This window comes from Mercenaria mercenaria, chromosome 4 (genome assembly GCF_021730395.1).
Source record: "Mercenaria mercenaria strain notata chromosome 4, MADL_Memer_1, whole genome shotgun sequence".
NCBI classification, from domain to species: domain Eukaryota; kingdom Metazoa; phylum Mollusca; class Bivalvia; order Venerida; family Veneridae; genus Mercenaria; species Mercenaria mercenaria.
In genome coordinates, this window is record NC_069364.1 from 45,119,472 (window position 1) to 45,129,421 (window position 9,950).

Below are 9,950 nucleotides of genomic sequence, written 5' to 3' on the forward strand. Positions count from 1 at the left end.
TGCATATTAAACGCGTGTACCATTATCCACTATGGAAGTATTGTACTTTTAAACTGTAAAACTGAAACTTTATTTAATTAAGAATGCATTTAAATTATTCCAAAGTACACAATGGTAATTTTGACTTTGAGTTCTATGAATTATGCATTATAATGCACATGGACCCTGGAATGGTTTATAAATGGTTCAGTATTCAGTATTCCACATGTGATTTTTATGCTCATTATATTCATTTATAGTCCGGGCCCTTTGTGTAGGAGATAGATTCGTGCACTTGTAATCTCTGAAACCTCTCACTGATGGAGGGTTATAGATTCGAGCCCTGCTACCTGCTAGGGTTCTTATGTGAGAAAGTTGGCATTTGTTTATGGACTTTGGTGTCTAGTACAAGTCTTTCCCAAGAGCGATTGGTTAGGTGAACTGCCTGCCTGATATAACTGAAATAATGTTGAAATATATTCGAACAAAAACAAAATATTCATTTATAAACTCTAGCACTGTGGAAAATTGGCAATTTTCTTCAAGATTTAAAATAGTCATTGTGCGGTTTTGGCAATTAATTCTACCCTATCGACATTATGTATAGACAGAAATGCTGTAAATATCAAAGCCTAGTAATTATATATTATTGCAATATGGCCTGGCGACATGTGTGTTCCACCGGGGTGTAACACTCAATCTCTCGATTATGAGGAAGACGTTTCTACCACTGAGCTACGGGCACCAGGGCATGCATAACAGACGACAGAATAAAACCTTTAAATCCAGGACGGAGCCCGGATATCCCCATAAATAATTCAATTAAAATAGAAAAAAGGTACAATTTTAAATCTATTTTACGTTTCTTTTGTCAAAAGTCGGTAATATCTCATTTTAGTTTCAATATTTTTTTTTTTTTTTTTGGTTGGATTTAACGTCGCACCGACACATGACAGGTCATATGGCGACTTCCAGCTTTGATGGTGGAGGAAGACCCCAGGTGCCCCTCCGTGCATTATTTCATCACGAGCGGGCACCTGGGTAGAACCACCGACCTTCCGTAAGCCAGCTGGATGGCTTCCTCACATGAAGAATTCAACGCCCCGAGTGAGGCTCGAACCCACATCGATGAGGGGCAAGTGATTTGAAGTCAGCGACTAGTTTCAATAAAGCCAGAGCATAATATAATCAGATGTTCTTTTTGAGTCTTGTTCATAATCATTTGTCATAGAAGTATTAGTATGAACTGTTTCCAGAACCGTACATGAATGTATTTTTGGTGAAATCAGATCTTACAATTCTTCACTATATAATTAGACCATTGATACCTAAATTTTAACTTATAAATTTCAATGGAACACAGCTAGCACCTGGGACACGCTCAAATTGAGCTACAATGATATTAATAAATTCAGTTATTTGAAAATCTGTTTGAAAGTCAGAAAGGCAAAACAAACTTAGAAAAAGACACTACTAGCTACTTTTGTATTATTTACGTTTTACCACGATGTGGTATTCGACTTTTTTGAGTTTTGTTTTGTCACTTGCATCAAATACACAACAAGAAACAGATCTTGAATATGTACAAATTTAAATGAAGCTGAATAACGTACATTTGACGTACCACTGCGAAAAAATAGTTAATATACGGGAGTGTACGGGATCCCGTATATTACCCGTATACGGGAAGAAATACGGGAAAACTAAAATACGGGCGTGTACGGGGCTTGTATATTTAAAAGTCCGTATACTAATAAAATACGGATTTCCGTATACTATGAAATACGGAATTCTTAGTATACGATACCCCATATATTATTGAAATACGGGAAATTCTAAAAAGGGTTATTCTGATCGTATACAACACTGTATATTCCCGTATATGTCTGGTGTACGGGAATACATAAATCCGTATATTACAAAAATACGGGACGTATATTTCCCGTATATGTTTTATATACAACCCCGTATATTTCCCGTATATTCTGGATATACCCGATATGTATAGTTTGTATACTGCGAAAATACAGGGATTAAATTTCCCGTATATTCTTCTATACAACTCCGTATATTTCCCGTATATGCCGGAAATACGGGATTTAAATAATTTGTATATTTCGAAAATACGGGACGTATATGCCCCGTATATGCTTGGTATACAACTCCGTATATTTCCCGTACATGTCAGAAATACGGGATTTAAATAATTTGTATATTTTGAAAATACGGGACTTATATTTCCCGTATATTCTTTGTATACAACTCCGTATATTTCCCGTATATTCTGGATATACGGGGTATGTATAGTTTGTATATTTCGAAAATACAGGGATTAAATTTCCCTTATATTCTTGGTATACAACTCCGTATATTTCTCGTATATGCCGGAAATACGGGATTTAGATAATTTGTATATTTCGAAAATACGGGACGTATATGTCCGTATGTGCTTGGTATACAACTCCGTATATTTTCCGTATATGCCGGAAATATGGGGTTTAAATAATTTATATATTTCAAAAATACGGGATGCAATCAATATGTGTAGTGAAAATTATATTCTCCGGCCATTTCAAAGGTCAAACGTTTTGCATGTTTTGGAACTTGTACGTGTATGAAGAATGAATGCCAATATTGAAAGAAAGAAATGTTAAATTCTAATATGACCTGAACTGAAAAAAGCATTCACGGACCAAAACAGGTATAAATATAAAATCAAACATGAATAATCCATCATTTCATGTAGCGCGTTCCCGATTTATTTTAACATTTAATCTAAATAGCCGATTGAGAAAAGAAAAAGTTTAATCAATTCATCCCTATTTATTTGTAGTGATAAATACATCCCTGGATCATCGCCATGATCTACCGAAGTCATTCAGTTTGATATAATTCAAAGAGCTATAAAATATGTATTTTATACCTTTTTGTTCAATGTTCACTTTCAGCTGTTACTTAATTATAAATCATTAAGCGAAAAATATTTTCATATCCGTTGACTTTTGTTTCGAAGTAATTCTGCAGATGTTCTATGTATAGTACGGTGGCATAGCGACGACATAGGAAATATTTTATTTTTTCTGTGCGCACGTGTTAGCTACCACGTGCCTATGTGGTAATGGACACGTGCGCGGGTGATAACTATCACGTGCGTAAGTGACAGCACGTTATACTACCATGTGCCCATGTGATAACTAACACGTGCGCACGTGTTAGCTGATCAATGAAAAAGCGTGAAAGATCAGCAATTTTTCTAAATGGATGTCTTTCATAAGGAAGTGTTATTTATAGTTGGCTGTAATTTATGAAGTAATTGTTTCTTGTTTTTGAAAAAAAGGCTGATATCTCGATTAGTTTCGTTGGTATTTTTTCACGTTCGCACGTGTCAGCTAACAACTGCGAACGAGATAGCTATCACATACGAACGTGTTAGCTAGAATGTCACTACGTGCGCACGTGTAAATCAACACATTCGCACGTCGTATCTAACATGTGGGAATGTGGTGCTAAAACGTGTGCACGTGATAAATAAAATGTTTCCTATGTCCCCTCTATTCCACTGTAGTATACACTGTGGCAGACTATTTTATTTCTCGTGGATGTAGTGTCCTTTAGTATTGACCTAGCACATGTGAATATTTCGTATATTTCCGTAAATTCATTTTCAATGTCCAAACATAAATAGCGATACAAATATTACATATATAATTCTTAATTGATATTATACTGTCGCATGTGCAGGTAGCTGAGCGGCAAAGCGTTTAGCTGCCAATATCAGGGTAGTGGGTTCTAGTTTTGACCATACCTTTTCCCCTAAATTTTATTTGCAAACTTTCCACCTATTTGTCAAACGCACCGTGATATTTATGGTCCATTTATTAAAAATGATCATATTCACCCGTTGTAAAAAAGGTGATTAATTAAAATATTCTAGACAAAAAGACACATTACCTGTCACAAGCGTACTAGAAAATAAATACTTTAAGAGAAAAAAATTAAAATTTATAAAGATAAAACAGGTAGCGATAACATCACATTACTTTACTTTATACCACAGTCACACATACGGCGCAAAAAGCTACGTCTAGCTACGGATAGAAACGTAGTTACCCGTATCGATCCGTATCTGAGCCGTACGGATTGGTACGAATTGATACAGATTACTACGTTAAGGTACGTCTCAGGTACGTATCAATACGGATAGATACGAATTACTACGTTTTTATCCGTGGCTAAACGTAGCTTTCCGCGCCTTATGTGTGACTGGGGTATAAAAGAAATGATAACCGTGCTAACGTGGATGGTGTGACACTGATTAACTGTATAACTACAAATATTGTTTAAAATTAACGAAAACGCTCGAAAAATATTGGCAAAGATTAATGAGTGCCTTTCATTAAATCAAATGATATAAGCATTTACACTGATTTACCCATCTCCACGAAAATAAACTGTACATAAAATTTCTGCCGAACAGTTTTACTGCAACATTAATTGATAATAATTGTATGCATATTAACTGAATCAGATAAATAGCCCATGTACCCTAAGCCTGGTAATCCAGTCTGACAATTTCTAACTTACAATTTCTAACATTTTTTCTACCTGCAAATTGACAAATATTAGAAACTCGATGAATGCCAATTAACACAAATTAGCGCAAATTAAGTGGGATCTTTAATGCATAGATATTAGGTATCCAATCAGTTGGGAACACGCTTCGCGCGTCAATACCCCAAGGCGATAACATCTGGCTCAAGTGACCGCACGCGATAATCTGTATATTGCATATTTCAGAGGGAAAGGAAGTCCAAGTAAGTACTTATTTGATTTAATATGTTTTAATTTTAAATAAACTGATTTTTTTTTTGTGACAAACCAGACCATGAATTATATTTCAATTAATCGGAAACACGGGTTGCTTTTTATTGCTTTAACAAATTCTGAAGCGTCAAAAAGGTCAGTTTAATTTTGTAATCTTAATATAAAAAAAGAAATTCAGAATAGCCGTTAAATAGTTCATTCATTAATTCATTTATTTATTCATTCGATTGATCATTTTTTCACAACTCTTCATTTAACTACTATTTCATTCATTCTTTCATCCAATAGTCTACAAGGATGTCAGTCACCAAAACTTCATGTTGCAAGTGTTTGAAATAAAAAAAAAATATCGTGCAAAAATCATTTGATGAATACCATTGGAGTTAAAGGAGATTAAAGTTGCAAGGACAAAAACAACTCCTGATAGAAGTTTTATTTCGTAGAAGCTAGGTAGACGAGGCTAGCTTTAAGAATGAATAAGGTGTCACGCACATTCATTCATTCGATCAAAACTGGAATCTCGAAAAAACATTAATGAAGTTAACAATTAGAGTCTTTTATTTTTAGAAAATGGGTACCGGTAATCTGACGAAATAACGCTTTATTTCTAGATGGCACTTTTGAAAAAAAATTACAACATCTCTTGCCTCTGTCTAGAGAGAAAATGTTTTTCTGCGAAAATATCAGTGTCAGTATGAAGAAATTAATACTATTACAGATTATTTTATCTCTACAGACTTTGTAAGTCTAGGTAAGCGGTTGTGATGCGTATTATTTTTTCAAAGTATTATATCAAAAAAAGTTGGTAATAATAAAAATTTATATTATGTAGAATTTGATTATTAATCTGAAAGTTTTAAGAATTTTATAGTGACCTAAAAATACATACATACTATAGATCTTTTGCATTACCAACTTTTAGTAACATCTTTAAAACCGATAAAGCGGGAGAGCTTTACCTAAGAACAAATAATCCAATTTGTCGATTTCCGTACTAAGTGTTGTTGTTGTAGTAACACGGGGGTGGGGGTGGGGTGAATCGATAACTAATAGCTTTGGTCATTATAATTTTTTATCTTATGCATTTACAGGCGAACGGTTTACTAAACGATGTACTTGAATGAAGTTTAAATTAATATTAAAGTGAAATGCGGAACAAGTCGAATATGTATATAATACTTTATTTATTGTCAAATAAAAGTAATATTTAGTAATATGAATATGGTATCTAACATATTTAAAATCGTTACATATTATACATCTAAAACAAACATTTACTTTCAGGACCATACATGTACAAACAATAAGTAATTGCGCAGCTTAGTCTGTTATTTTAAATCGATTTTCAACGGACCATTATGACATTTTCACAAATTAAAGTTGACGTTATTTCCGATGGACTGGTATTTTTTCAGTTCTCTGTTTTACTCCATTTTACAGCTGTAAATCTTCAAATATGACCACAAACGTCTTTTTTTTTCAGCAGGGCAAAAAATGATGTACTTAACAGGTTTTCTAAGTAGCGTTTCTATATACAACAAAAATACGGCAAAAATTGGTTGTGTTAAAATTATCTCTCCGATGATATATAATTTGTCAAGTTTAATTAGATGTCATATTGGAGGCAAACGATTTTGAACGCGAAACACTGACGTCGAGTTTCACCCAAAAGTTTGCGTAAATTTATTGAAACTGCCCGATTGTTTTTTAACAATTTTGAAAAAGCGTACATGATTTCATTCACTATCGATTCCAAAAATAAAAAAGGAGAAAAATGATGGGGGTGGTCACCATTTAAGAATTCGATCTATTTACCATTGCGCTTCCCAAACCCCAGTAAAAATAATGATACCTTAAGTGTTTTCGTGAAATTTGGGGCCAGGATCTTTACTGTTCGATATTCACTCAGTATATGCAACTCTATTAACATGTCCATTACGATAACTTATTACTGTTAATTCTAAGGCTGGGTAATAGTTTGTACTGATTCCTCCGTCTGTCATAAGATTTATGACATGAGTGCAAAAATCATGAAAGCTAAATCCCCGAGAGAAAGAAAAAAGACGATATAAAGACAGAAGAAGGAAAGTGATACGTATATTACAATGCAAAAAGCATAAAACCATAAAAGGGTGATTAAACATTTGACACAATTAAATTATTTTATTTTTAATGTAACTGTATGCAATCTTGGGGTTAAAATAAATTTAAGAAATAACGCAATTTTTAAACGGATACTAAAAAAGCCACTGGCCTCCAGATCGTCCGACAAGAATAGAAAAATATATAATTGAGCTGTGCCATGTGAAAACCAACACAGTGAGGGTTTTCGACCAGCATGGATCGAGACCAACCTGCGCATCCGCGCAGTCTGCTCAGGATCCATGCTGTTCGCTAACAGTTTCTCTAATTCCAATAGGCTTTCTAAAAGCGAACAGCATGGATCCTGACCAGACTGTACGGATGCGCAGGCTGGTCTCGATCAATGCTGGTCGCAAACCCACTCTGATATATTTTATCCAAACTGTACAAAAGATTTATTGTGCATTTGAATAAGTTCTAACACGGAGGGTTGCGTAATGGCGGACAGGTTAAGGAATACTAATTGAGCATAGTTTACGTTAACGCTAGCGTTGGTTTAAATTATACCATGGCTGTAGTTTTGACATTTTGGTAGGAATAAAATGGGGAAGTGTTAATTTAGATCCCATTACTGTACTTTATGTGCTTTTGAAGTTTTGTGACAGGTAAAATCTCTCTTGAAAAAAGTCTCTCCCGTACTTATGTTATTACTGTATGTCAGTTTGAAGACAATCCTTCAAAATGAGGTGAGGATTGGCCGGACAACGTGTGACGGCACTATGAACACCATGCATTTTATATTAAATATAATTTTGGAGATAGACTTTAACGTAATATAACCATAAAATGCAAATAAAACACTGTAGATAACTTGTATTAAATATCAACAGGCACACTTAATGATATCTAATTTCTTTTCGCGACGAAATGAGTGTGGTGTGTTCTGACACTTAAATGATGTCGTCATCCCTGCCCACATGTCATTTTATTCGTCCTAATTTTCACATCATTTAATAGATATAATTATCAGTATCTATGAATTGCAAGAGTCCATTTTTTATAACTTTTAATGCGTGCATTTTTTTTTTATTCCAGGCTGACACAAGAGTTGTTTACTGGAATCAGAAAACGGGACGACTATTTATTTTCACGATAAAGAATATCCTTATGTGTGAAGTTTCTACTAGTTTGATCAACAGATGCAGACAGACAGCCCGGATGAGCCATTCGTTCTCAGTGACATTCGTAACAACAGATAAAAGCTTGTACTTATTGAGATCAGGAAACTGAATATTTTCATGTGGTTCATCATTTGTAACCTGCTTACATATCGTGTTCCAGCACAGAACCAACATGCGTCTTTTAAAGCGCTCGTTTTGAATACATTTTCGGACATTAGGAGGGGTGTACTGCTCTTCTTAGAAGACGGCAAATCGAAAAGCCTATAGCGGTAATCAACATTCATGGGAATAACGAAAACATGTACAGACAGTAGTAAAAGAAGTGATACTCAACTGATTTGTTGAGTCAACGGCGCAGAATTAAATGTGCGAATTGCTAGTTTTTCAATTAGAAATGAACATAATAATATTAAGAAATGCTTGATGTTATTGATTACTCACATTTTAATTCTGCTTATTTCATTTGGACATGAAAATGATTCATAATCGTTTGAAAAACTGATTTAAAAAGTATTTAAGTTGAATAAAATGTTAGTTTAATCTGACATGTCTCCAAATATTAACAATATGAATTTTTTCTCATAACCTGTCTTTGTCTTGCTTTTTTCTAACATACCGTATTCTGCTGTAGGTATCAGTGACATTCATTTTGTCATCTTTCAGTGTGTGCCCATATACGAAATCAGTTCACATAAAAGAAAAATACGGGATTTGTATACTACACATAGTGCATATACGGGAAAAGTCCGGTAAATGTATCTTTTAGAAATACTGGTCCGTGAATTCCCCGAATACGAAAACCAAATTCAGTCCAAATGTGACACAAATATGGAATCTCTATACTCTACATATCTTGCATAAACGTGGAAAAACCTGGCCCAATGATCACAAAACATTTTTCGGTCTCAGCTGAGTTTGAGTTTGAAATTTTGATATCAATTTTACTAAAACTTCAAGGCTTAATTCCAACTGAAACTGACCATCAATACTGAAAAGTCATTTGAAACTAGTTATTAACTTAAAATTTAGTTTTAAATATGCTATTTAGATATAACTGACGAATAAAGTTTCATTATCAAACTCAGCTGAGACTGAAAATGTTTTGTGAACACGGAGCCTGGCCCGTATATCAAAAACTACAGGTTCGTATATCCCCGTATATCAGATGCAAATACATTCCGTATATGACACAAGTACGGGATCCGTATATTGCGTATACCATGCATATACGGGACTAGTCCGTAGCCCGTATATCAAAAAGTACAGTTTCGTATATGCCCCGTATATGATAAAAGTACGGGATCCGTATACTTAGTATATCATGCGTATACGGAAAACATCCGAAGCCCGTATATTAGAAAATACAAGTCCGTATATGCCCCGTATATTAGATGCAATCACAGTCCGTATATGACAAAAATACGGGATCCGTATTATACGTATATTCGGAATATACAGGCTCGTATACGTGTTCCGTATATTCTAAAATACGGAAAGTATACGGGAAAAAAGTTTCAAGACCCTTTGAATACATGAAAATGAAACTTATGTTAAAGCAGGACAAGAATAAACACCATTTCTAGGGATTTTAGTTTAAAAGTTCGTATATTGCATATATACGGGAAATATACATTTATGTATATTCGGCGTATACGGGATCACGTATATGCATGACAAATATACGGACTTCCCGTATACTAGATGTTCCGAATACGGGATCGTATATTAGGTCCGTATATTTGTAATATACATCCCGTATACTCCCGTATTTTCGAAATATACGGGACCGTACACTCCCGTATATTGACCCTTTTTTCGCAGTGTACTTTCATGATAGACAGTCAAACTTATGGTCCGATCCGCTGACATAACTAGTAGGAGACT